The sequence below is a fragment of the Canis lupus genome, chromosome 25, assembly GCF_011100685.1.
Source record: "Canis lupus familiaris isolate Mischka breed German Shepherd chromosome 25, alternate assembly UU_Cfam_GSD_1.0, whole genome shotgun sequence".
NCBI lineage: Eukaryota > Metazoa > Chordata > Mammalia > Carnivora > Canidae > Canis > Canis lupus.
The window spans coordinates 1,238,424-1,266,307 of record NC_049246.1 but is presented as its reverse complement, the minus strand read 5'-3'; the positions used below and the strand labels follow the sequence as shown (position 1 = coordinate 1,266,307).

The following is a 27,884-nucleotide window of genomic DNA, read 5'->3' as shown; positions in this document are numbered from 1 at the left end:
AAAGTTTGACTTATTAACCTCTGACATGAAGAAGTCAAGCTCCAGGCCTTTTTCAGTCCAAAAACTCTTCATCAATCCCTTATAATTTGTGAGGCACATGAAAAGTATGTGCATGGCCGCACATGTATATGCATGTGTGTGCACATGTGCGCGTGCACACCTACATGTAGAAGACTGTCAGAACGGTATGAAAGAGGAACACTGAAAGAGAAAATGGTACTGAGGCTTGATGTTAAGAGGAATACTGAGTCAATGTTATTCTGGGCAGGACACACAAATTTCAACTTAGGAACTGGCAAGTTGGTTATATTTTTCAGATGAGTAAAGCGCATACTTTCAGAATGATGGAAGAATATTTCCACATGAATTTTAACAAGTTTGTTTTATTGATGAAAAATGCAAGGCTCAACCAGACCAAGCTGAGCCACCATGTTTGACCTGAGGCTACACTTTCTGAAGGTAGCAGGACACTCCCTGATAAGCCAGGCTGCACTTTGGGGAAGTGTGTGTGTGTGTGTGTGTGTGTGTGTGAGAGAGAGAGAGAGAGAGAGAGAGAGATGATATAGCATAAATCAGGTTTCTACATGATTTTCGCCTGGCTTCACTGCAGATTACCTGAACCAACTTCTCCACCCTTCTCTGAAAGCCACGGAGCATCCGTAGCTAGCTAACCCTCACAGTGCAAGAGACGAATATTGAGCATTGCATAGCCTGAGTCAGAAGCCAGCGACTGAGGTTTCAAATTGACTTAAGCAATTTACTGACAACTCTTTGCCTTCATTTTCCTATCTGTAAAATTGTTTTTGCTCACCCTGCTAAATTTAAGATGTTGAGAGAATAAATTCTACAGCTACAGCATCTATGAGTCACTCTGAACTCCTTCCTAGAATGACAACTCTTGGGAGATGCTTTCAGCGCAGTTGCTGAGTGCAGATCAGACCCTCCTCTGAGAATCGACACTCCCACCCCCAGGAACTGGGCCCCAGCAGCCCGATCATCTGATATGCTATTGGACTCCTGGCCAGGGTTAGTTGAACCAAGGGTGTAAAAGAGGAATCAATCTCTAGTTAAGCTGAAACTATTAGTGTCTCTTTCTCAGAAATTTGGAAGGGGTACCTTGAACCTGGGTCAGTCAGTTGAGAGCCCTGAGACTGGGAAGTATGTGTATGTAGAGCCAAGGTTCCAGAAGAGCGGGAAGAGCCAGTCTACAAAGAAAGGGAGAGAGAGAGAGAGAGAGAGAGGATCCAGATTCATAGAGAAATAGACAAATGATAGAGGCTCCCCAGAGAGGATGCTTGGTCCTGATTCACCTCCAGTTCCTCATTCCAGGGCTTCCTGCACCCTGGCTCCTCTTTCTGCCCTCGTTCTCCAAGTAATAATCTCATATCCTTCTAGCAAATTTCTCATTTTAACATATGCTAGTTGAAGTGAGTCTGTCACTTGGAACCAAATGATTCCTGAGCCTGAAACTATAAATCAGAATTGTGTATCTTAGAAAAGCTAGCAATGTCATTGACATAGAAGAATCTTCAACAAGACTTTTTATAAGACAAAGAAATTTCTTTAAAATCCCTTCAGAAGAAAATACTAGCTCCCTGTTTGTTCCTGGGCATTCTTGTCTGTTAAGGTTGAGTCCATGTGTTCATCCTCAACATGCAACTGAGTACAATTCTCAAGAGGATCCAGGACTCAGCCATTGGTAGAGTTTTTATTTTTATTTGGACACTGAAGATGACCAATTGTAAACCACTCCACAGCTAAGCTGATCTGACTCCTTGACAATGCACAGTGGATTTGTCCCTACATAGGTGGAACTCTGGCTTCACCAAACAGCTGTGGCTGCCTTGTGTCAATGGGTGAGATGTGGATGTCATTCACAGCACAGATGGTCGATCTAAAATATGCTCTCAAGAATGTCAAATGGGCCAGAAAAATTAGAAACGGAGATTGGGAGCCATCCACCATCTCCGTCCAGCCTTCATTGGAGGTGTGAGAAGCCAAGTTGATTCTGTTCACAGGGAATTTAGGTGAATCATGACCATTTCTGTCAGCTGAGGTTGAAAGTGAAACCCTATTCAACCATCAAGATTTGCTCAACTGAAGGCCGGTTATGGTGGGAAGCAAAGCACAGCTCTTACTCATAAGTAGTCCCAGACCTGTAGGTGGAGAGCTTTCCTTTCTGATACCTGGCTCATCACATCATCAAAGAGTATGTCTCTCCCCACACCAATCCCCTTTCATAGAAAGGCCAATGCACTATTTTTCAAAGATTGCTAGATAAAGAGCTGAAATACTTAGTTCTAATATCAGCGATAATGTCCTTGAGCAAATTATTGGCTTCTCTAAGCCTCAATTTCTTTATGTTTAAAATGTGGGTGCTTCACATTTTAGAGATTGGCAGGGATATTGCCAACTTCTATTGTCTCCTCCTCAGGACTGACTTTCCTAAACTTGTAGGTGAATGTTCCATGAAAATCAAAGAGTCAATCCAACTTTCTCTAAAATGCATACACTTAGGTGTCACAAACTTCAGCACTTAAATCACAAATTGGCCCAACAACAAAGGTCCCCTTCCCCCCTAGCGACTCTTGTCACAAGAGATTGTTATAAAAAATGACACCCCATTCTGCAGCTTCTAAAGAGAGGTGAGGCTTCCAAATTGATAGGTATCAACAAGTTCTGTTGTTCTGTAGATGCTGACAACTACTCATATTTACTCACAGAAGTGGGGTTACTAAAAAAATAAAAGCATATTTTGCCTTCTTTCAGTGGAACTTTTGTGTGAACCGAGATTCACGTCGCCTGTTTGCTCAATGGCTCTAGCTGAGAATATCATGACATCAGGGCAGACTCACCTACAAAGCAGCCACAGAGAGGACAGTTCATTTCCCTGGCCTCCTGGTCTGTTCTCCTGTTGACTCCTGCCTTGCTAGTCACACAGGAGGTGCTTTTACTCATCTCACTAGGGGAGACACTCTGGTGAGAAAAGTGCCAAGAACTGTGCCTCCTCTAGAAATGTCACCAAGACCCCCTTGTGAAACCACAACAAGGAATTCATTTCAAGTCCAGGCATTTGATTGTAAGGGCTGGTACCATATGGTGTCTGTTTATTTTAGTGGTGCCAGAGCCTCTTGATAACCTTTCCAGCCATTATCAAGTGCATTGTGAATAGGACTTCTTGCTTGATGCAGAAACATTTCACCAAAAATGTATCCATCTTGAAGGATCCATGAACTTCAAGATAAGAAACTCACTCTTTGAAAGCTATTAAGACAGTTCCCTGGAAAATGAGTGTGTAAAATGCCCAAATGTAACATAAACTCTAGTGCCTTCTGCAGGCTGCTCAGTTGCTGCTCCTTCTGTTAATCAATGAATATTATTCTGAACTGAAGTGACTTTGCATACACAAGGATATTTCCTTTTTTCCTCAATTTTATTATGAAGGAAGGAAATAAATACACTAGCAGCAAATGAATGAATATGTTATCATTTTTTTTAAACTACCCATAGCCTTTCCCATTGAAAATTTAGGTAATAGTATAACTTCATAAGGAATTTTAATGTGTGCCATTGGATCATTACTTTTATAATTGTCACCATGGTGATTTTTATGGAAAAATCACTTTTTCATGGCAGTCCTGATATTTCTATTCCCTGTAGAGTACAGACTCACTTGTCTCCCTCACCTGTACACAACTTTTACTGAGGCAGTTATTACCCTGCATTGTTATCCCTGCCTTGTAGGTGCATCTTGCTCAACAGGTCAGGGATCCCTTGAAATAAAGGGGTATCCTCACTTTGTGCTTGAATTACTGGTATTTTGCAATTGGTATATATTAGATACATAGTAAAGAATTTTTGTCATGTGAATAAGCAAACTTGCCAATGCAGAGCCATGTTATAGAATGCAAAAAAAAAAAATTATGAAACAATGAAGTCTAATGTTTAATGGGCAAAAACAAAACCAAAAAAAAAAAACCCTTAATCGGTAGCACTTTCCTATTTATCTGAGGTCAATTTTTTTCTCCAAAAAACAATTGGTAAGTTAAAGGTAAATGTTAAATCCTTATTAATAACAATGCATCATATAGAAGAATGCCATCCAAGTAAAAAAATGCATTCTTGGTCAACTTGAGCCTTCTCTCAGATATTTATAAGTTGAGATTTGACAGAAGGAACTTAATTCATATCCAGAGTAGTTCAGGGAGTCTTTTCTGGAAGAGATCTCTGTCAAGATAAAATGACACAGTCTGTTTGAGCTAAGTCCAAGCATTTTAGAATGTGCTGCCTTCACTACTTTTGAAAGTCCAAAATAGAGGATCTAAAAAAAAAAATCCATGAAAATTTTTCCCTGAATGGAACATTCCATTTTGATACGGTTCATTGCTTCTTTTCCAGCTTGTTCTTAGTACTGTTCTTATCAAGTCCTTGCTACTATTATTTCTCTCCAAATCCATGCATCCATACCCAATAACCCAAGGTTTATTTTGATGGAAGACGTTGGTCATGGTCAAGGTCAGAAGAAATAAGCACCTAGTCCTCGACTCAAAATTTAAAAAGCATTGCTTAAGGAACCATACCAAAAATTGTTTTTCTTATTCAAAATCTTGCTAAAACATTATATGGTCTCATTCATTTGGGGAATATAAAAAATAGTGAAAGGGAATTAAGGGGAAAGGAGAGAAAATGAGTGGGAAATATCAGTGAGGGTGACAGAGCCTGAGAGACACCTAACTCTGGAAATGAACAAGGGGTAGTGGAAGGGGAGGTGGGCTGGGGGATGGGGTGATGAGTACTGAGGGGGGCACTTGACAGGATGAGCACTGGGTGATATGTTATATGTTGGCAAATTGAACTCCAATTTAAAAAAAAAAAAGGTATCTTGAAAAAAAAATCTTGCTAAAAGAAAAAAACACATTCTTTGGGGAGCTTTCTGTTGGGAACTGTCTGCATAATTGACTCTATAGTTTCTTCACCCGTAGGGAAGCAAAGCAGGCACTGTGCCTCCCACAAGGCCACATGAGTAAGATTACCCCAGTTTTGTCCTCTACTCCAAGGTCTCTGGACTGGGAGAAATCTGGTGACCTGTACAGCTGGATGGAAAATGGCAATTTGATAACATCCCTTATCTAGGAAAGAGCTTCAGGGAACGCTACATTCTGGATTTAGCTCTGGATTATACTTCATTAAAGTCTATTTCATCAAAAATTAAGTATCGGTAAGTGACACTATTAGCCACTTACCTTGAACTTTTATTACCGATGTGACTTTTTTTTTTTTTTTTTTTAACCAGAGAAGGAGGGGGATAGACTGAGGAGTGGGTGTGGTTGGATGATTTTTCCCTCTGTGTCAGATTTGAATATCATCCATTTATACCTACTTGATCCCAGCATCAGTTAATGGAGTGGAATAAGAGAATGTAAAGTGAGCAAATAAGGCACCACACAATAGAATCTTAGCCTCAGAAAGGACTTTCAAGTATTTCTATTCTACCCAGTTATCTACAGTTGAAATCACTCTATAATGTCTCTGCCAAGCTGTTACCTGGTGTCAAGTTATAATTAAAAGTGAGTAAGACAACACTCCCTGAACACGGCTACCACTGTCCTCAGAAGGATGCAGTTTGCTCAGGAGGACCCTGCCACCTCTTGGAAACTTAGTTGTTTGGGCAACAGGTGGTGATTTTCTGACCTTCAGCATTTTATGTTTATGATCTGGTTAGGTCAGTGGTCAGAATGTTGAGTCACACTTTCATCCTTAGGTCTCATGATTCTATTCTTATTTATCTTATTTATTTGTTGGTTCATTTTGCAAGGAGAGCTCAAGATGAAGTGGAAAAAAGCCAAATGTTCTGCAAGCCCCTCAGCTGTCCAAACATCTGTGGCCACCACTTCAGCCAGCCCTATTTAAAGGACCTAGAAGGGTCTCTTGCCCTCTGCCATATGTCACCTTATCTAGCCATCCAGAGGCAGACTTCTCTGTGCTCTGATTTGTTGCCTGACCTCTCCTGAAGGATTATTTGTGTCACCAGACATCTCAACAGTCAGTTCAGGCCACAGTTTCAGACTCCCGGATTTCACTTCTTGAAACCAGTTTTGTTGTTGCAACTTACGAACACTACTATCCACCCAAGCTCCCGTTTCTTTCTCTTCCTTTTCTTTAAGTCATAAAATTTGCCCATGTAATAGTAAAACAGAGACTCAATCATGTATTCTTTATTTTTAAACAGTTAGTTGAAAATTTAGTTAAGTCTTTCCTCTCTTCTAAGGACCAATAGCTATTTACTGGGGCACCTGGGTGGCTCAGTGGTTGAGCATCTGCATTTGGCTCAGGTTGTGATCCCAGGATCCTGGGATCGAGTCCCGCATTGGGCTTCCTGTGGGGAGCCTGCTTCTCCCTCTCCCTTCTCTGGGTGTTTCTCATGAATAAATACATAAAATCTTAAAAAAAAAAAAAAGAGCTATTACTGAGCTCCCACTATGTGCCAGGCATTGTTTCCCCTTAGAAGTCCAATTGATATGTTTTTTTGCACATCCCTCCATAGCTTGAAACCCATATTTTAAAGTTAACTCTGAAATTGACAGGTCTTTTTTTTCTTTTTAAACATAATTTTAGTGGTTTCTTTAAATGGCTCTTCAGCTCCCCCCCAAGCACAATCCTTCTTGCATTTTCTGCTCCAAGAGATGGGGGGTGGGTGGAGTTCTACACCAAAGAGATAGCTGGCACTCAACTAATTAATGATATGGTAGACCAGGGGAGCTATCAGAAAATAAAATGATTAAATCAGACATGAGTGGTAGGGCTTTCTGCAACAGAATTGCTTGAAGCTTCTTCTGAAGGAAGAGCTAGAATTTCTTACTTTCAGCTTGTTCTTAGTACTGTTCTTATCAAGTCCTTGCTATTATTATTTCTCTCCAAATCCATGCATCCATACCCAATAACCCAAGGTTTATTTTGATGGAAGACGTTGGTCATGGTCAAGGCCAGAAGAAATAAGCACCTAGTCCTCGACTCAAAATTTAAAAAGCCACTGACTTTGCATCATAGTTTTAGCCACTGGACTTCGCGTCATAGTTTTTAATCCAACCAAAGCCCCGTTCCGCTCCGTGACTAAGCGTAGTCTCGATGTACCTTTCCAGCTGTAAGTAATACCAGAGATGCCACAACTGAGAAGGGTAGTAAATCACATGGAATATTAGTATCATAGCCAGTAGGCCTCTTAACTACCAGTACTATCTGCTATAATGACATAATCCAAGGGATCAACCTGAAAACAGACTACAAAAAGCCTCCTTTATCATTTGCTGACAGAAAAGAGGTTCAACATTATTTTCCACCACTCCTTTTTTCCTCCTCCCACATGAAGCAGGGCTGCTGTAACATGAAGGAAATACTACTGCAGCCCTGAAGTGACAGAGGCAGATGGTCCATTCCCTTCCTTCTGGGATCACAATGCTTGAGCTGTCATGTGAGATGAGACCCATTGCAATGGCTGTAGCCACTGTCTCATGAGGCCAGTGGGCTGCTTCTCAGAAGATCCAGAAGAAAGAGGGGCAGTGGAATGTCAAAGGCAGGGCTGTGGACGTGATTCCTCCGAGTGCAGGTATAAAAGAGTACATGACTTGTAGAGAATTTAAAAGCAAGGATAAAATCAGCAACAAATCTGTCTGCTTTTATTATCTCTCTGTGCTAGCAATTCTCCACATCAGTGATAACACATGCCTTCCTGAAAAAAATTCATTTTTCATCTATACTCCAGGGTTTAGAATAATTACTGAAGTTTTTGTTGACTTTACATATAAAAGCGTCTATGTGACCTTCAAATTAGCATGTTTGATTGTGTATTCTTTAATAAACGTGGTGTTTTACATAGAAGTTAATGCAGAGAATCCCACTTTCCTCAGTGGCCCCCGCCCATGCCAACTGAGCAGCATGTTTTCTTGCAAGAGTTTATGGCTAAAAATTTGAAATTGTTCAAGCTTACTTCAGTGACATTGCAGATCTTCATTTTCTGCAGTGCTACTCATTCCTGTGACTAAACAGTAGATACAAAATTAACAGTGAAAAAACAATGATCATGTATTAGTCAGCTCAAGCTGCAAAACAAAATAGCACAGGCCGGGTGGCTCGAACACAGAAATTTTCTCACAATTCTGAAAGCTGGAAGTACAAGATCAAAGTGCCAGCAAGGCTGGTTTCTCCTGAGGCCTGTCTCTTCCATCACTTATAGATGGCCATCTTCTCCTTGTGTCCTCACGTGGTCCTCTGTGCATGCAGAGAGAGATTTCTGGTGTCTTTCTCTTCTTACTTTTTAAAAAAAGATTGTATTTATTCATGAGAGACACAGCGAGAGAGGCAGAGACATAGGTCAGAAGGAGAAGCAGGCTCCCTGCAAGCAGCCCGATGTGGGACTGGATCCCAGGACCCTGGGGCCACGACCTGAGCCACAGGCAGACACTCAACTGCTGTGCCACCCAGGTGCCCCTCTTCCTCTTCTTATAAGGTCAGCAATCCTACTAGATCAGGGCCCACCCTAAGGACCTCATTTACCCTTAATTACCTCTGTAAAGCTCCCCCCTCCAAACACAGTCACACTGGGGATCAGGGCTTCAATATATGAATTTTCAGTGGGGGGACTTGATGCAGTCCATAACAGATAACGAATGTAAAGATTAAGAAACAGACTTCAGTCACCTCAATTCAGTCATTCACTGTAACTCTGCAGCACTTTTATTTGTGTTTAAAATTTAAAACAGAGAGTTAGGGTACAAGTTGCAAAGCAAACTATTTTTGTTTGGCAAACACCAATCTAAACAGAAATATTTGACTTTTTAACATTAAACTTTTTAATAAATTAATGTTCGTGTGATTTTTGATGTACTTGTTACTAAACCAAAACGTATGTTCATTATTGCAACAAAGAGGAAGCTATGTTCCCCCTTTTACAAAAACTTTATAAAGTTTTTGTTCTATTGATTGCATACTTTCTCACACTGTAAACTTTAATTTTAACTTTTGACTACTTTGATTATATATACAGTGACCTAGAAAAGAAAATTTACAGTGTTTCCTTACTCGACATTTTTATATTTCATTATTATAGTTGCACATAAGTCTGTCATTGGATATCAAATGGCCATGGAAAGCCTCTAAGGAGAGGTTCTTGGTCATGACTAGAGAGGAAATAAGAAGGAAGCTAAGCACATCATTCTGTTGAGATGCTGAGGTCTCAGATTAACCTACATAAGTTTTCTCAGCAGAAATGTGGCTAGGTCCTTTCCTAATGGTCTGGGGCTATGGAAAATGAATAAATAGGTCCACCTGCCTCTACTCAGGGCTCACTCCCAGTTGTCTCCTGCTTAGGCTCCATGTGCCTCACCAAAGGCATAGAGCACATACTATGAGCCCCTCCACCCCCAATCTGACGTCTGAGGCATCATCACTCCAACAATCAGCCTCTCTGGTCACCACGTTGGGCCCTGACTATGTACTCCAGCAATAAATTACGTCCTCAGAAGGATGGGCCTCAGAAAAAGCCAGCAAGGAACTTAGAAATGACTTGAGACAGAAATGGCTTGTGGTGAGGGGGTGTGTTCTGGGGACCACATATGCAGACCTTGATGATGGGCTCTTCCCCTTGGCTCTGTGGACTCTTCACCCTGCAGTGAGAGGCACAGTCAAAAGAGAGTGCCAGGCTGGCTAACCTGGCTGTTCTGGTCTAAAGGAGGCACAATTGGGGCAACCATGTTCACTGGTAGATGACATTTAACTTTGAAATGTGGGCTACACAGATGTATTTTGCAAAATTTTCTCCTCACTAGCTCCTTGGTTGCTCTGTAACCTCCTTAGAATTCCTGGGCTGCTCTAAGAAAGCCATGGAAAGTCTTCTGATCTCGTGATTCTCCATCAAAGAGCAGTACCTTGATAGGTTATTTGTGGGCTCTAAGACAGCTGGTTGGGAACCTTAGAGACCAAAGTTGAGCTTTCACACACTTTCCTAAGAGTTAAATGTAGCATTTTTCTTCTTATGGCATTTAGACTAAGGTTACTTGATGATCCACAAAGACTATTCTCTAAGTACCTTTTATTTACTATATCAACTTGCACTAATACGTATCTGTGAGTGAATATGCATGTATGTATATGTGCATTTATGTGTCTGTGCACGTGTGTATGCACATGCACACACCTGTGTTTGTTTCTTTGGCTCCCAGAAGTCCCATTGAGAGATTTGTTTTGAATTCTGACTCCTGTTCTGGGTGAGATTTTTTTTGCTCTTAAAGGTGTCAGCAAAAGCTGTGAAAAGGTACAGATGAGAGAATATAACATCCCCTAAGGGACTCCTCGGAGGTTCACACTTCATGTGCCAGACTCCCTCGTTTCAGGATAAGTATTTGACATGCTTTGTTACCTGATTAAACCTGCATGTGTTTCGTTCTGGCTTATTACTGTCTGAGGCACTGTGTTGTGAAATGAAAATTACTGGCATTTGCCTGCCAAATGCAGTGATTCAGAGAATTGTGAATTAGGATTCTTTAATTACAGAGATCTGCACCTGATAGGGTAATTTCAAAAGCAAAGTTAACCACATGTGCTCTATTTATTTTCAAACTAATTCTATTGAATTACATTTCATTTAAAAGGCATTATTGGTCCCCTATTAATAAAGAGGGAACAATAAACAAAATGCTTTGTTAAGACCCAATATCATTTCACCTGGGCTGAACAAAGAAGGAGAAAATCACATTTTCATGGACTAGAATACAAACACCATTATTCTTATGGGGGCATTTCTTTAGGAGTACTCTATTTGGAATTATCATTCTGTGTTATTCTTAAACTTAAGTTGAAAATGTGCATGCATTAGATGAATTCAAGGATCAGACAAAACAATGTAATTTGTGAGGATAAAGATAGAAGGCCCTGTTTTAAGTCCACATTGTTTTCTCTGCCACTGGTTTTTAGATTTTAAGGAAATTGCTATAAGTATCTCATTTTTTATTTTATAGAGTTAATAGATGCTTCATTGAAACAATGGTAACAATTTAGTAAGACATAGTCTACCAAGGCAGCTTCTTGAAAAGATTCAACACGTTGAGTCATAGCCTGAGGACCCAAAATCAAAGCTACTTATTTTTAAAGGTCTACCCATTATAGTTATTTTAAGTTTTTTTTCCTTTACTAAAAGCAAAGCATGCATATAACAGTAATTTTTAAAAGATCCAGACAGTAGAGCACAAAATAAAAGCTTAAGTCTCCCTGCATCTTCATTACCCAGAGGCACAGGCTGTTAACAATTTCAGAATTTATTTCCTCTAGGACTAGTCTTATATTTTGTATGTAATACCTCTATACTTTTCAAGAACTGTGATTGATTGATTGATTGATTGATTTTAGTATATACCCCTCTGTTACGTTAACCTTCCATTTCCTAGGATCTTTCCCAGAAGCAATCCATCCTGGATGTCTCTGATGCTTGCTCCCAGATCTTTATATTAACTAAGCTATTCTTTAAATGACTTTCAAGTGGAAGAAAGCTCAAAAATACTACCAATTTCTGCATTTAAACAAAATGTAAGTGTAAGCATGGAAATATTGTCAGTAAAGTGCAGGCTGCTTTTCCTTTAGAAACTCATTTTTGTAACCCTCAAGGATGACATTCCCTTGGGAAAACCCTGGTGGTGTTCTCCTTGTCACCTCTCTCCAGGAGCCTTGCTGTCCTTTATACACATTGCATACTTTCCTTGTCCCCAGAATACTGGACACTCACAGAGAGATAGAGTGACCCCACAATGCAGAGGAAAACCCTACATAGAATCCCTATGGATTCTCTGCCCTGACACCCTTTGCAGATACACTTACCTTATGCCAAGACCTAATAGTATTAAGTTAACCTCATTTCTTAGTGTAATATCCACCATGACCTCTCCTTATACCAGATTCAGACCATCAAAATAAAATTCATGTTTGGACGGTACTTTTAAAACTGTTACAATTCTTTAAAATGGCCACAACAGGAGGCTTTCTGGCCTGTCACGCAGCATGAATTTTAGTGGCCATTCCCAAGAACTAAATGAGAAAAAAAAATCAAAAGCCACTTAAAGGAATAGATTAGTTCATATTTACTTTTGAAACATGTATGTTTCTATTACTGATTTATAGCCATTTGATAATGACTTCCCTCTTTATATTGAGGTTCTACTGAATCTCCACTGGACTAAGCCTTCTAATAAAGGGATATGTGGGGACCCATTCCGGATTTCACATAAATTCTGAGATTCTCTGCTATTCGCATGAATACTTAAGTAGACCAAGGCAAATAAGAGATACATATTTCTCAACAGGGCAGTATGATGCTGCAGCTTTTCTGTTGTCTTGCTTCTTTTGGTAGCCCTTTTAAAAGCAAAATACAATGAAAACCAAAGATTTTGCAAAAATTATTTTGTGACAAATTTGTCTTGTGACTTCCTTCCCATTTTAATAACCAGGTCAAGTGGATTGCCTGAACAATTTCGTTATAAGGGTGGATATTGGCTAATGAATGCTGTTTAAAAATATTCAGCTTCAAATTCCTGAGTTTAGTGGTTTTAAACATATAAAATTGTTTGTTTGAAAATAAATTAGTGCTGAAAAGCTGTGCTTTTTGTGGGTCAGACTCTGTTCTCAGCACCAACAAGGCAAACCCGCAGAGCCACAGTGCTAACCATGAAGAGGTTCACACGGGGAGGCGACATGGGGATGTCCAGACCTGAGTTAAGACTGCTATCAGAATAAGAGTGAGAAGGAAGTAATTTGGCCTGGAATCTTGGAGAAGTTTCCACAGAGGACATGCTGGGTATCCTGTGTTTGTTTGCTTGCTTGTTTTTATATTTAAGATTTTATTCATGAGAGAGGCAAAGAGAGACACAGAGACATAGGCAGAGGGAGAAGCAGGCTCCCCATGGAGGGCATGATGCAGGATGGATCCCAGGGCCCTGGGATCACAACCTGAGCCAAAGGCAGACTCTCAACCACTGAGCCACCCAGGTGCCCCTATTCTGTGTTTTATAGAAAGAAGGAGACTTTGAAGATGAGGAGAGACATTCAAGCTGAAGTAGCTGAAGGAACCAAGGCCTGACAATGCCTTGAGAATGAGTGGTCAGGTAAGACTGGGCCAGGAAGCGGGAGGAGAGTTCATTCAATGCCAAGTTAAGAAATTACGCTGTGTGGGCTCTAAGGACTCACTGAGGATTTTGCAATAAGAGAACACAGGGTGGGAGCTTTCCCTGCCAAGGCAAAAATCCTAAAAGCAGCCTATTACTATCCTCTGCACCCATATGAGGGCACACACACCCTAGGATATGCCCTGGCAGAGTGCCACAGTGTTTCTCAAAGCAATAGGATATGTCGATAGGATCTATGCCAAGGAAAGTCTTTCCACCTGGCTCCTGGCTCCCTCTCCTCACTCCTACAGATCCCAGTCTCCAGCTTAGACATAATTCAGCCTCAGAGCTGTGTGCATCCTCGCTGGAACCAGATGAGGTGTTCCTAGAACCTCTCCAGGAATCTTATTGATCTCTCCCCGTGAAGCTGTGCAAAGTACACTATCTCTGAATGAGGAGTCTCTGAATGGGGAGCCCCTGAGGCAGCAGGGGTCTGAGTCTGGCCCAGGTGGCCTGTGGAAGCCAGGGCAGACCTCCTAGAAAGCAAGGCTTCTTTGCTACCTCTATCTTTTACACTTTCTCTTTGTGTACATTCTGTTTCTGCCCAAAGTTAATTGCAGAATATGAAATGGATCTGTACAAAGATTTATGTGACAGAGGCAGTCATTGCCATGCTGTGTATTGGGACAAAACCTCAAAAACCACCCTAGGTTTCCAACAACAAGGAATTGGTTAAGTAAACTGTGGTACATCCATACAACGTTATACGGTGTGGCCATTAGAAATGATAGAGAAAAGATGTAATGAGATGATATGATGCTCTTAATTTCTAAATGCCAAATTATGCATGATTTCTTCTTCTTATTTGTTCCTCCAAATTTTTTTGTACTGCCTGTAATTGTTTTAATAAGAAGGGAATGCTATTTTTAAAAAAGGCAGTATTTTTTTTTCTCTATTTTGAGGCCACTTTGGGATTCAATACCATTTAAAACAACTATAAATTTAGAGAATGCTTAAAGCACAGGTCCATGTATAATTTCCTTAAGGAATCAAGTGTACATCTCCAAACATTTCAAAGCTATAATTCAGCCACAGCCCGGAGACCTGGTAAAGCCTGAGAGAAAAATTTAAGATGTTTCATCATCCATCAAAACTTCCTGTGCACACAGATTTTATTCTTGCAAAGTTTGGGCAGATACCATAGTTTTTATTATTGAACCTGTGGTTTAACAAATTGTTTTCTTTCAATCTCAAGTCTGGGATTTAATAATTACAAATTAACAGCATAAAAAAGTAGAAATGCTTTACTTTCTACTTTTCTACAGTAACAATGATTACTTATTATCATTTATGGTTACTGTTCCCACTAATTCTCCTCCCCCAACACATACTCACACACAAGTGCAGACATCTTATTCATGTTACCATTCTGAAAATAAATTTGATTTAAAAGTTGTGTGGATCAGGGTCCCTGGTTGGCTCAGTCAGTTAAGCCTCCAACTCTTGATTTTGACTTAGGTCATAATCTGAGGTTAGTAGGATCCAGCTCCCGCATCAGGCTCTGCATCCAACAGGGAGTCTGCTTAAAGATTCTCTCTCTGCCTCTACTTCCACTCATGTGCATGCATTCTCTTTCCTTTCTCTCTCTAAAATAAATTAATTAATTTTAAAAAATGGTTGGATCAACAACATGGGGTATATTTTATGCAAATGCAATTGAAAGGGTCTTTAAGAATTTGATTATTTGCTCTGATAAACGAGCAAAAGAATGTTTTTCTCAGGTTTGCATTGAATACTTCTTCTATGGTTTTTAATTGAGTGTTTTACTTGCTTCTGCAATGAGAGATTCCCAAGTAGGCTTACGTGTTCTTGGTGACTGAATGGTTTCTCTGGAAATGGGGGAATATATCTCTGGTGCTTTCATCTGACTTTTGGTGTCAGCGCAGGTCATGATCTCAGGGTCATGAAATCAAACCCTGCATCAGCTCTGTGCTGGGCATAGAGCCCGCTTAAGATTCTCTCCCCCACCCTCCCCTCTTCCTCTCCTTCTCCCAAATAAATAAATAAATAAATAAATAAATAAATAAATAAATAAAATGTATAAAGCTAACAGAGTTTGAGGAGAAGAAAAGGGCACAAGCCTTGAACTTTGGGTAATATTTCTATGTAAGGAATAAAACAAGGCAAAGAAATGGCAAAGCTAACCAAAGGACAGGAGAGAGTGCTCTTCTAAGACCGCACACTGGAGTGTCTTACACAGGCATGCACAGAGACTTTAACTGTGTTCTCTTCATTAGACAAAAGCAGGCTTAAAAATGTTAGAACAAACTTCATAAAAATTCTTTCTTATTGGAAAGGTAACATTAGTTTCAGATCAGCAATTTAAACAATTTTTTTATTGTTTTAATTTTGGACATGTCACAACAAGCTTCATAAATACTCTTCCCTGTTGGGAAGGGGCATTCCTGTAAAATGGAAACTCCAGGGTGGCCTAACTGAATATAACCTATAAAGAAAATACAGAAAATCTTAAGATAATAAGCAGATCTTACCTTCCAAGTACTTTATTTAATCCTTGGGACCCAGGGAGGCAGTTTGAGGAAGTTGTGTTAACACTTAAAAGCCATCTGGGTACCATATAATACAAGGAAGTCGCAATTCAGCAGAGCTAATGGTACTTTTGAAAAGTGTTTTACATCCTCCTGGGGCAGACAGCTCAGACATAAGGAATATCTGGCTCAGGTATGTGTGGTTTCATAGATGCCATATCCAAGAGAGTTAAAGGGAAATACATGCATTACGGAAGAATCCTCTTTACACGGCAATATACTTCATAGAGTCCTCATTGCAGATGCAGAAACTGAGCTCCCTGAGAATAGATATGTACTTGCCCAAAGACCTAACAAATCAGTCATTAAAAACGAGACTTCTAGGTCAGACAAACAAAGGCAAGGACTATATATCACTTATACATAGAATCTAAACAAGCTTAAACCTTAAAAAATGGTGGTTACCTGGAGGATGGGGGAAAGGATAAAATTAATGGTGTTTATGGGTATAAGTTTGTAACTAGTAGTAAATAAGCCATAGAGATCTAATGCACAATATAACAAATATAGACAGTAATATGGTACTGTAATTATGTAATATAGTAAACATTGCTACATTGGCGATCATTCACAATACAGAAATGTATCAAAGTAACAGCTGCACACCTTAAATTTACACATTGTTATATGTCAAATTTATTTGATTAAAAAAAGGCTTCAAACAAATACATTTCTTTAAAAAAAACTTTGAAGTGTTTCTAGTTTTGTTCACATGCACTGAATGTTGATTAATTCATTAACTCCAGATATTTGGACAATTTGACTTCATGTGAACAGCACTTTAAAATTTAATGCATAGCTCTCTTCTTAGTACTCTACAATTTGGTCTCTAGAAATGAGTGTAATCTTGAAAACTCCCTCACATGTACTCTCTCACTGAAGTGTAAGAAACATCTTTTCTCTAATTCCTGGCCCAGATTCAGGTTGTAAAGATTTTCCAAACACCTGCATGAATATTAGCAAGATCCAAATCTGCTAAACGGGCCTGAATGTTTTTGTCTAAAAAAAGTCATGTTTTCTCCACCAAACACTGATCCAAGATCTGCTTCAGATATCATCTATTCTTTCCAAAAAGGTCTTTCCTTCTCAGCAGTGATTAGGAAAAGCTTGTGTGCTAAGGCTGATTGCCAGACTGTGAATGCTGAAAAGAAAGAAGGTATTGGCTAGTCCAGCTTTGTGGGAGAGGAGAGAAAGGAAATATTTAGAATCTTTTGCAAGAGTGGAGCAATCTAACTTAACCCCCATGGGAATGACGGGGGGATAGGATTCCTTTAGACTTTCTCATGGAGGTAAAACACCAAAGAGAATGGCGTTGGGGGGTCCAAAGGTTAGATAGGATATCTAAGTGACAAATCTTGTCACTTAATGGTGCTCATGAAAACTCTTGGACATGCTTGGAGTTCCACAGATATGTAATGTACCTTTGAATCTCACTCCTGTAAAACCGGATCCTTTTTAGATATCCTTACTGCCACTTTTGCAGGACTCAATGCTCTTACTGGCTGACCTTCAGTAGGCCCTATGCTCCACATGTCTTTTCCCGAAACAGTGACAAATTCACCATAAATCCTTTGCTCTCTCTTGTTTCCTCTACTCGGAGCTGGGCACTTTGAAGGCAGACCTTACAAAGTGTGTGACCTTCGACAAAGTTACTTAACTGTCCCAAATTTCAACTTCCTCATGTGTGACATAAGAGTAATCACAGTGCCTACCTCATGGGTTTCTTGTAAATATTACACAACATAACACAGTAATAATGCATTTAGCCCAGTTCTGGCATGCAGTAAGTTTTCATTTTTTAAAAGAAACTAATAACTAACATTTATTAAGTGCCTGTTATTTACAAGGCAAGGTCCTTGTCACTCCCTGCACACAATACTATTATTACCTCATTTTACAGATGAGGATGTGGAGCACTTATTTGTTGGCAATTTAAAAGATAAGCAATAATGTTGCTTTCTTCCTTTCCTAGGTTGGAAAAGAACTGAGAGATAAACATAGGAATAAGATAGATGCAGCTCTAAACATTACTTGTATTGTTATTATAGTCAGAGAAGATGTCTTCAGAAACGCAGCCTTGCTAATCTTTTTTCCCAGAAGACGATTTGCCCTTGCACTTACAGATCACTGGACAATTGAGGGTCCCCTCGGGAAGAGCAGCAGACTACGGCCTACAGAGCAGAGAGCAGGCCAGAAGGCTTCCTCTCTGCAGGAGGTCAGATCTGAATAGAGGAAAGGAAAGATTGAACTGAGCATGCCTAGAGCCTTCCCTCAACTCCTCTGACAGATAATCACCTCTCCGTCTAGAGGAATAGATAAGAGAGAGGGAGGGATTCCAGACATTAGGCTAATAAAAACCCCCACAATATGAAAAATGGAAGCTAGAATCTACTAAGCCCTTCAAATATCATCACCATCACCATAATCATATATATTAAGGTCCAATTTCTTACATAGATTTTGGACTATATAGAGATTTGTTTTTTCTTTTCTTTTGTGTGTGTGTGTTTTTTTTTAAACCAGAACATTTATGTTCTGTGTTTTTCTAGGAATTCATTGATTTCAGACATAGTTTCAAGTTGATTAGCATAAAGGTGTTTATCCTCTTATTATTTCTTAAATGTCTATAAGATCTTAATAAAGCTTCCTTGTTTACTGCTGAGATGGATACTTAGGTCATTGATTTTTTTTTTCAGCCTTTCTTTTATTTTATTGTATGCATTTAAAAGTATAAATGTCCCCAAAAGAATGGCTTCATTTTCCATTTACAAGTTTTGACTGGAGTCTTCTCATTATCCTTCAGTTCACAATATTTTCTAATTTCCATTTCCTAGTTCCATTTTTCTCATTTTTAAAAAAATATATTCTTACCCTAATTTCCATATAGTCAGAGAACATTAAACATCTGAGTGATTTCAATCATTTGAAATTTTTCAAGAAAGCTGTGAATGTTCTACCTTGGAAAATGTTTTCTTTGGACATTGTGTCTAGTATACTAATATTGATGCCTGGTCTATTATATTTCATTGACTTTTGTCTGTTTGTTAAAATATTCATTTCTGATTATGGCTTTTGTCTATTCCTCCTTTTAATTCTTCTATATTTTGAGGCTATGTTATTAGAAACATAAATCTAAAACTATTATATTCTTGTTGAATTGACTGTTTGATCATTATGAAATTTTTTTTTATTGCTAGTAATGTTTTTCTCCTCAAAGTCTACTTTGTTTATATAATTATAACTATGCCAATTTGCTTTGGGTTAGTATTTGATAGAGATATATATATTTTTTGGCTTTTTACTTTTAACTTTTCTAAGCTCATACATAAAAGCTATATCTTGTATCCCAGGTATAGATATTCATAGAAATATGGGTATAATACAGACATAATGATAGATCTGAATCTACAACCCTTTCCATATCTACATTTATGTCACTATTCTTTTAATAATATAATAATTTATAAATATATAAATAAATAGCTATTTAACACACTTGTATGACAACATATATGATATTCTGTAACTTGGTCTTTTCTACTTATGTATCGTAGAGTTCTCTACATATGGATGCCGGTTATTTTTTCAATATTTTGCCATCGGGATCCCTGGTGGTGCAGCGGTTTAGTGCCTGCCTTTGGCCCAGGGCGCGATCCTGGAGACCCGGGATCGAATCCCACGTCGGGCTCCCGGTGCATGGAGCCTGCTTCTCCCTCTGCCTATGTCTCTGCCTCTCTCTCTCTCTCTCTCTGTGACTATCATAAATAAATAAAAATTAAAAAAAAATATTTTGCCATGAAAATTTCTACCAAGTAGCAGATTTAAAAGAAGTTTATTGTGAACCATGTATATCTTTCATTTACTACCACTACCATTTTATGAAGCTTACTTTATCATATTTTCCATCTATTCATCCATTAATCCACATCTATTATTTGTACCTTCTATACCTGAACAGGGTGTGCACACTGTAAAAACTTATTATCACTGGGTAGGTTGAATTATGGAGTTAAGAGGTACAGAATTTTCATTTTTTATTTTAAAGGTGCCTGCATCATTTAGGCATTATAAAGTGAACAAGAATTACTTTTGAAAGAGAAAAAATAAAGTTAAACACATTGAAGAAAAATGTAACCATATTCCCAGACCTGTTCCTTAGATACTGTGTGTCAGTAGGTCTGCAGGCCAGACTCCTTTCTCTCAGCTTGCCAAGCCTCACTCTTATGTGTGTCCTGCAGGCATTTCTGGAGCATTTAATAAGTGCCAGACATCAAAAGGAATCCATTCCTTCTACTATTCCACTGACTGCTTACAACCACCACATGAATTAGGTACTATTATTAACCCCCTATGAGAAACAAGAAAATAAGAGGCACAGAGAAGGCAAATTTCCCGTAAATTGCACAGCAGTGAATAGAGAACAAGATCAGAGCTCAGAGTCTCACTCAAGTCAGACTTGTGCCCTATGCATCTTAACCCAACACACACTCAAAAGAACTCATTATTTTCTCATTTTTAAATTATTCAGCTCAAAGAAAATAAAGTGTGTCCACTGTAAGTCAGACAAGAGGGGAGGCAGACACCATCTATATAAAAATGTACAAGATACTTTCTCTGACTTGAAGAAGTTTTCGGTCTTTTGAGAAAGACAAAACATTTTGTTACTGTCTGATAAGGACTCTGATGGGGGTGGTCACGGGGCATTTGGGGAGTACCCTGGACCCATTTTGAGGGTAGGGTGGGTTGCCAGAAAGGATTTCCTGGAAGAACTGACATCTAAAACTAGGACCTGGAGATGAGCAGGAATTACATAGACCAGAGCTCCCTGCCAGACACTTGGAGACATGCCATGAAACAGTTGGGAGCCACTAACCAGGGTCAATGGTGGGAGAAAGGCATGCAGGCAAGGGGGCTACATGTGCAAAGATCCAGGGTCAGGACCATGCCCCATTTTGGTTATGTATCATAGAAACAGTTGCGTTTCTAAAACACAGATCTGATCATATCATTCTTTTGAAAAGCTCCCTACAGAGAAATGTTCCAAGTCCTGGCCCAGCTTCTCTGCTTGGTCTATTTCTACTACTCTGCCAACCTAAATAACCTAGCTGTCCCAGCTGCAGCCTTGCTCATGCTCTTCCCTCTGCTTCTATGGCCCTCCTGCCTTCTCTATTGAATGAATTTACACCTATTTTTCAAAGTCCGCTTAAATGTCACTTCTTCTCTGGGCATCCACATGAAATTCAATGTTTCTTCACCATCATTTCCATGACATCTTCTTCATGCCTTAATCTTTCAACTGTTATATTATTAGTTTTTGTTTATATGCTTCTTTTGTCTGATGGATGTCGAGCTCCTTGACGTCTCATACATTTCTCTACTCTAGACCTAGTGCACTGGCTGGCCCTTGATGGGCCTTGAGCAAATCCTTTTGTAATCAAATTGATTTGACCTCCAGTGTTGCCAAGAATTGGTGTGATATTTCCAGTTTCATGTTTTCCCCTTAAATCATGGTTAAAATTGTCAGTATGTGTGGCTTAATTTTCAGTTCAAGAAATAGGGCTCATATAATTTCTTTACAAATAAATATTTATAAAAAGATTCAATGAAGGTGGGGTCAAGGTAAAGCTGTAAGCTCTCCTAGAGTAGAATAACTGCAGGAAAAACTGTAAGAAAAGCTTTGAAGTATAACAATTCAGCAGATATCCCACCTGCAGCTTTGATGGCTGGCCACCAGCACAAGAAGTGGAAGGTCCTCACTGAGTGCCCTCTGCAGATTATGAGATTATTCATGGCCAATCTCCTAACTGGAGTCTCAGAGGGTGAGGCCCAGGAATCTGCATTTACGATAATCCTCAATCCTGTCAAACGTACACCCCCTCACTCCTTGCTTTCTCGCAGGCAATGCTTAAGTATCTAAAGTTCCAGAACAACCGCTAATAACCTCCTCTGGCAAAATAATCAGTCACATTTTTCCAGTTCGATTGCACTTTCTTGGGAAGCATCACCATAAGTACATATTATGGACAACATGAGAAACTCAACCCAGGGTGCCTAGGTGAAATCAAATGTGATAAATATATAAAAGTGTCAGTAATAACTTCAACATGAAGATAATTATAAAGAGTTTGAACTTGTAGCAATTTCCATGTGAAAAACTGTAGTTATGAGCCAGAGAATTTGAAAATAGATTTCATGCTAATTAATTATGCAGGTCTGGTAGATATATTTGTAGATAGTACTATTTTAAAGTCTTGATCCTGGTTTCCTAATGCATCCTTTTTGCATGAACGTTAAACTTAGTAGTTAATAATCGCCAGAAGTAATAAAGTAATACAACACTAACTTTAAACATCTGCCTTCACAAGGAAGATGGCAAATGTCACCATATGTTACACATGGTTATTATTATTCCAAATCCTATTATTATTGCAAACTCATGTACCATGAGTTAAACCATGTTCACGAAATTGAAAATCAGAGTGCAGGAGAATACGAACACTTAAGACACATATATAACAGTTTTATTGGGCAGAAAGAGTTAGAGTAATGTTATAACGGTCTCTGTTTGGTATGTATTTAATAATACTAGTTTGTGGTGAAGCATACAGATGGTTAGAATTCGATGAATATAATAATGATAATTATAACAGCATTTATTACCACCTGTGTGCCACAACTGTGCCAGAGCTTTCTATACATTATCTCTAGTCTTTATAATAACCATCCAAAGAAAGTGTAATTCCAACCTTTTCAGTTGAATAAACTGTGTAGGTAATTGTCTAAGGTCATATAACTAGTTAGTGACAACGCTAGTTTCTGAACCCAAGACTGTCTGACCTCTGGGTCCATGTTTTTTTTTTTTCTTTTTTTTTTTTTTAAACTATAATCTGCATGAAGGCAGAGAATTTGCCTGCTTTTATTCCCTACTCAATTCCCAGAGCCTTGAACAGGATGTGTTATAGAGTAGGTGCTCAATAAATAAAAGAATAATAGCATGCTGCCCAGATCAGAAATTTCATACTTGCCAATTTCCCTGAAACAAATCCTCACTTGTGACCATTTAATACAAACTCGGCAAAGAGAAGGTGCTGTGGAACTCAGCAAGAAGAGGGTCCAGACAGCACTATGGGCTCAGCCAGACTGCAGCTGGGAATGGTGAATGGTCAGGTTCAGCCCCACCATGATGAGCAATCCAAGCTCTTGGGAAATAGACAGGATTTCTGGGCAGTGTTAAGGAAATAGCTGTAGTAGAGACACAAATCTGTAGTAGAACCAATATACAGAAATGTATACTTTTCTCAAGCAGTGAGTACCTAGCATCCCTGATTAAAAGTAGAGAAATCAGATGGTTGATCAAGTCTGGATTTGAGTTTTGCTGGAAAGTTGCCGAGGACAAGATGGACAAGGAAGACAAGGTCTGGGGAGAGACTGCTTTATAAAATTCCATCTTGAAGTCTAGGCTGAATAGGGAGGCTGCAAAGAAGGGGGTGGTTGTGGTGGTGGTATTTAAAGAGAGTGAGGGGAAGGGTAACAGAGACCAGACGTCTGTATGAGGCTGAAGAGCAGGTATCCCGGCTGGAAGAGAGGAAGAGACCTAGAAGAGTATCCGCCTCTGTCAGAGAGTAGGATGGGTGTTCAGACCACATCTTAGAAGGCAACCAAGAGATAAGTTAGAAACAAAGATAAAGTCATTTTAATAGATTTATCATTAAATTTGGGGAGAAAGATACTACCTGGAGGCTGCAACTCCCTTCTTGTTATCTGAACCGCTGTTTTCCTGAGATTCTTAAAAACTCTGATCAATGATCATTTAAAAATTCGAAATTCCTCCAGGTAACAGATTGCCTTCTCTGAATCACTCATTTTTCTTCTAAAATGGGGAGAAGAAAAATAGTTAAAATTAGCAACCTTTTATAATGCACTTGCTGGAACTAATTAGTAATTATTTTTTAACATAAGCAGTTGGTGTGAGAGTGGTGATAATATATTTACAATATAAACTTAGCATCATTAATGAGATTGTCATTTCTATGTGGAGGCAAGACTGTCAGAAGCTGTCCCCTTTATGATGGAGTTACTCTTTCAGTTCTAGGGTGGAAGGTGGCAGTTAGAAAATTCTTAAGAAATAGTCCAGCAATAATAATGTATGTCATGATATATATTTGAAGAGCTGTAATGTATATGGTTTTTAAAGACTTCCCCAAAAACAAGTGAACAGTTTTTATCCTAACAGCTAAAGCTTAAGTATTTTAAAGGCCTATCAACATAAAAATGTGGCTTCTTTACCATACAGTATTAACATGGATGGAAATTCCTTGATTCTCTGATAATGTGTTTTTTCATATTAATTCTTAAGTAGCCCAATATTAGCCTTTTCCCTTCTAAATTCCCATATTTAGATTCAGAGTGAGACTTTCTTTTCACTTCTCATTTAATCAATGTTAGCACCAAACTGCCTTCTATCAGCTTGATATTCAACTGACCTACTTCTGCTCAGGCAGTGAACTCACTTGTTCCCCATGGCTGGGTGAAAGGAGAAAGACACGGGAGAGAGGAGAGATACCAAATATTTCTCATGTGGCTGTTCTAGGGCACTGGCCTAATTTAAGTACTTAATAACATTCCCTGGACAGTTTGAAAAGCTTCCTTAGTTCACACTGTGCCATGATGGAGCTTAACTGGACCCATTCATCTTCTTCCCTGGTGATGTGGAGAGACCTCTTCTGGAACAGAGGAGTCAAGAAGGGTGCATTTTTTTACCCCCTCACACTGGCAACTCCTAAGCCATGTGTGTAATTGTCCAATGCCCTTCCAAGTACTGGTGGTGCTTGGGAGCCCTGGGTGCTATTATAGATATCTTGTCATCATTGTTTATGCTGTGGCAAAGCCCTTGTATGTTCCAGTAAAAAGAAGACCATCCTTGGTTTTATCTTCACTTTACGTATGCTTCTTCCCTCTGCTTGCTGATGAAATATTTTCCAACAAATCACCATCACCAAAGAGAATCCATCCTCAGGTGTAGCAAAAGAACAGCAGAATTGAAATTTCCATAATACAGCTCAGATTGGGGAAAAACCTGGTTTAGCACTTTTTTTTCTATAACTGACTTCATTTTGTTCTAGGACTCCATTCCCAGTGATGGCCCCCAAAACATGACTTTGTTCTGCTAGACACTGAATTGCCTATCTAAAGCCCATTCTCTCCTTCACTACTAAAAATACTCCAATTTTGTCTCAGTCATAAGACATCCAACCAAAATTTGTGCTTCCCAGATTTCCCTTGTAAGTTGGTATGGATCTCTAACTAGGTTCTGACAAGTACAGTGCAAATTGAAATACTGAGCGTAACTTCCAGAATAGCCCTTTAATGTAGGATAACTTAGCTTGAAACTTGGAGTTTACCCTTAACTCTCTCCCACTTAATCCAGCTTGTTGCCTAAAATGTTTGCACTCTCATATCACTCACTCATTCACTGTATTACTTGATTCTGATACATTATTCTGAATTGCGGTGTCTTTATTTTACCACTATATCTTGTTTCTTCAATAAGAAAACATAAAATGCAACATAACGTCATGGACTGCTTTTTCAAGCCGGGTGGTGTGTGTGTGTGTGTATGTGTGTGTGTACACATTTTGGGGGTAGAGGTTGGGTTATAAAAATAATAGAAGAAACAATCCCTGACATGAAGAAGTATATCACAAGGATAAGACTTATTCGGTGGGAATAATAATACAACATATCTGAGGCAGATACAGATACACTGATACATAGAAATATGTAGATATGAAATAGATGTATTTTAATCTAGTTTCAAATAAATATCTTACACTAAACTGTAAATGATCTCTTTCATCCCCTACACACTCAGGGTTTCAGCTGTTCCTGTGTTCAGAATTGAAATGCTCAGAAAGGATAAGATGGGAAAAGCCCCTCACCCTTTGGAACTGGTAATTGGTAATTACCAATTTGGAACTGTAAAAGAATTGGTAATCCCCTAGTCCCACTATCAGAGAGAACCCTTCATGACCACATATGAACACATGCCAGGCAGACAGAAGATAGCTCCCTCTATGCTATGTCTGAGGACTTTACCTCCTGTTTAATAAGAACTACCTGGCAAATTATCACAATGACACCCTAAGTCACGAAGGAAATCATCTAAAGATTCATTAAATGCAAATCCTTTTTAACTTCAAGTGTTTTAAAAACACAGACGCCACATAGACAGACACAAGTCTGACTATCTTTGTAAGGTTTCTATGGTATACCTAAACCAAATGAAGTGTCTATAATACCATAATAAAGTATCCTGACAAACTTTGATTTACCATAAAAGATGCTCATTCTGAAAGTGATTAATACAGTAACATTTCTAGGGACCTAGAATCTAACAGAAAATGTTTCAAAATTAGAGCATCAGAAAAAGAATGGAATTCGTAATAAATATAATTTATCTTACAAATAACAGTGAACTCCTAGGTTCACCTTCTCAGTTGTTTGAGCCTTGGGATTAAGTAGAGCCCTGCTATAAATTGCTCAGCATGTTAGTAGTTCTTTGAAATGGGTGAGCAATTGGAGAGTGGGACCCTCTGGAACAATCTTTTAAAGTTCATCCGTTAAATTGTAATATGTGTGCAGGTGTGGCAGGGACAAGAGCTACCTATCAAAGATTCAGGCTTCCCTTCCACGGTGCAGAGTCATATCTGAAAAGTGGCTGCCCTGGTGTCTATGAAGGTCCACACTGGCTCAGTTGGGGTCAGGAATGCAGGCAAGAGTAATGTGTGACACATAGGCCTGGCCCATGAAAACCTGCCTGTGATCTTCCAAGCTCTCTGTTGCCCTCCGTTCTCTGGTTGGAGTCGTGGGATCTGAGGCCCTAGGGGATGACACTGCAATATAGAGAGAGCCTGGGTCCCTGAAACATTGTATGGAAGGCTGTTTGCAAAGGACTCACCTTAGACTGATGTTTAAGCAAAAAATAAACTTTGTGCTAAACCAGTGCAATTTGGGGACTCGCCTATTACCATGTTAGTGTTGATGTAATTGACATGGCAGGGTGTGGTGTATCAGCCACAGCCTACCCCTCCCCTCTGGGGATGTCATTTTCCTTTCACTAACAGTAATTGACAAGAAGCCTCTTTTCATGACTACTTCCGCATTTTTTGGTTTTTCACATTTTTTTCTCTTTGAGATTTTCTCTATAACGTTTAATTCCTTTCCTACAGTTCTGGAGTTCCAAAGGCTGGAAGTCCAAGATCACGGTGCTGGCATGGTTGGATGAGGACCCTCTTCTGGTTGAAGACTTCTATCATCACGGTGGAAGGAGTATAACATCTCTTCTGAGTCACCTGTCAATCCATTAGAACTTGAGACTTGGTTTTCTTCTTACAAAGGCTACTTCTGCTAAGAGTTGAGTTCGGGAATACAGGAAGTGGAAGGAGAAGGAGGTGATGGACACCTCTCCTGATGGTCTGCTCTCCTTCACTGTTTTTCCTTCCACATTGATGCCTCTTTTCCATCTCAGGACTAAGGATCACACTTCAACTCTTGGCTGTAAGTGCCCTGCTGAGATCAGAAGGGAGGCTACATGGTAAGAATGGCTTCTGGATTCTTTCTGGAAAGGACAGAGCCAGGGGCTAGTTGCATAAAGAGCCCTGAGAACCCAGGAAACCAAATGTCATTGTGCTCATGATGAAGTGATGCTCAAGGGCTCTAATTTACAATTTTCTTTTTGATTTTTTATTGCCCTGATGTTCCCCGAGGCTATGCCAAGGAATAATGACCATTTCAAATTTCTCCTAGGAGAATCAATCATTGTACAAATGGGAGCTGATTCCTCATGGAATATCCCTGGAATTTACATCATGGCAACATTCTCATTGTGTTTCATTATTAGGAGACTTGGTTGAGAAACCATCGCATTTTACTGCTTTTGTGTTATATTGTTGAGTATATAACAAGTTCAGGACTCAGAATGGGGTAAGTTCATTTCAAAGTGTGCATGTGTGCATGAATGTGAGTGTCAGTGTGCTCCTATTTACTTCTACTCTAAGTGGTCTATACTTGCACCTACGAACTGCCTTTTAGGGACTGAAACCTAGTGGGTTATGGATCTCTAGAAAGATCTGAC

At 39.3% G+C, this 27,884-nt stretch overlaps 1 long non-coding RNA gene across 2 annotated transcripts in view; it reads right to left on the bottom strand.

Annotated features, from left to right (window-relative positions):
• Positions 1 to 27,884, bottom strand: part of LOC102153977 — a 103,953-nt gene that overhangs the window by 8,514 nt on the left and 67,555 nt on the right. For both annotated transcript variants that reach the window (XR_005378302.1, XR_005378301.1), the window contains one exon: positions 23,485 to 23,621. This is a non-coding gene — a long non-coding RNA (uncharacterized LOC102153977). The remainder of the gene's footprint in view (positions 1 to 23,484; positions 23,622 to 27,884) is intronic.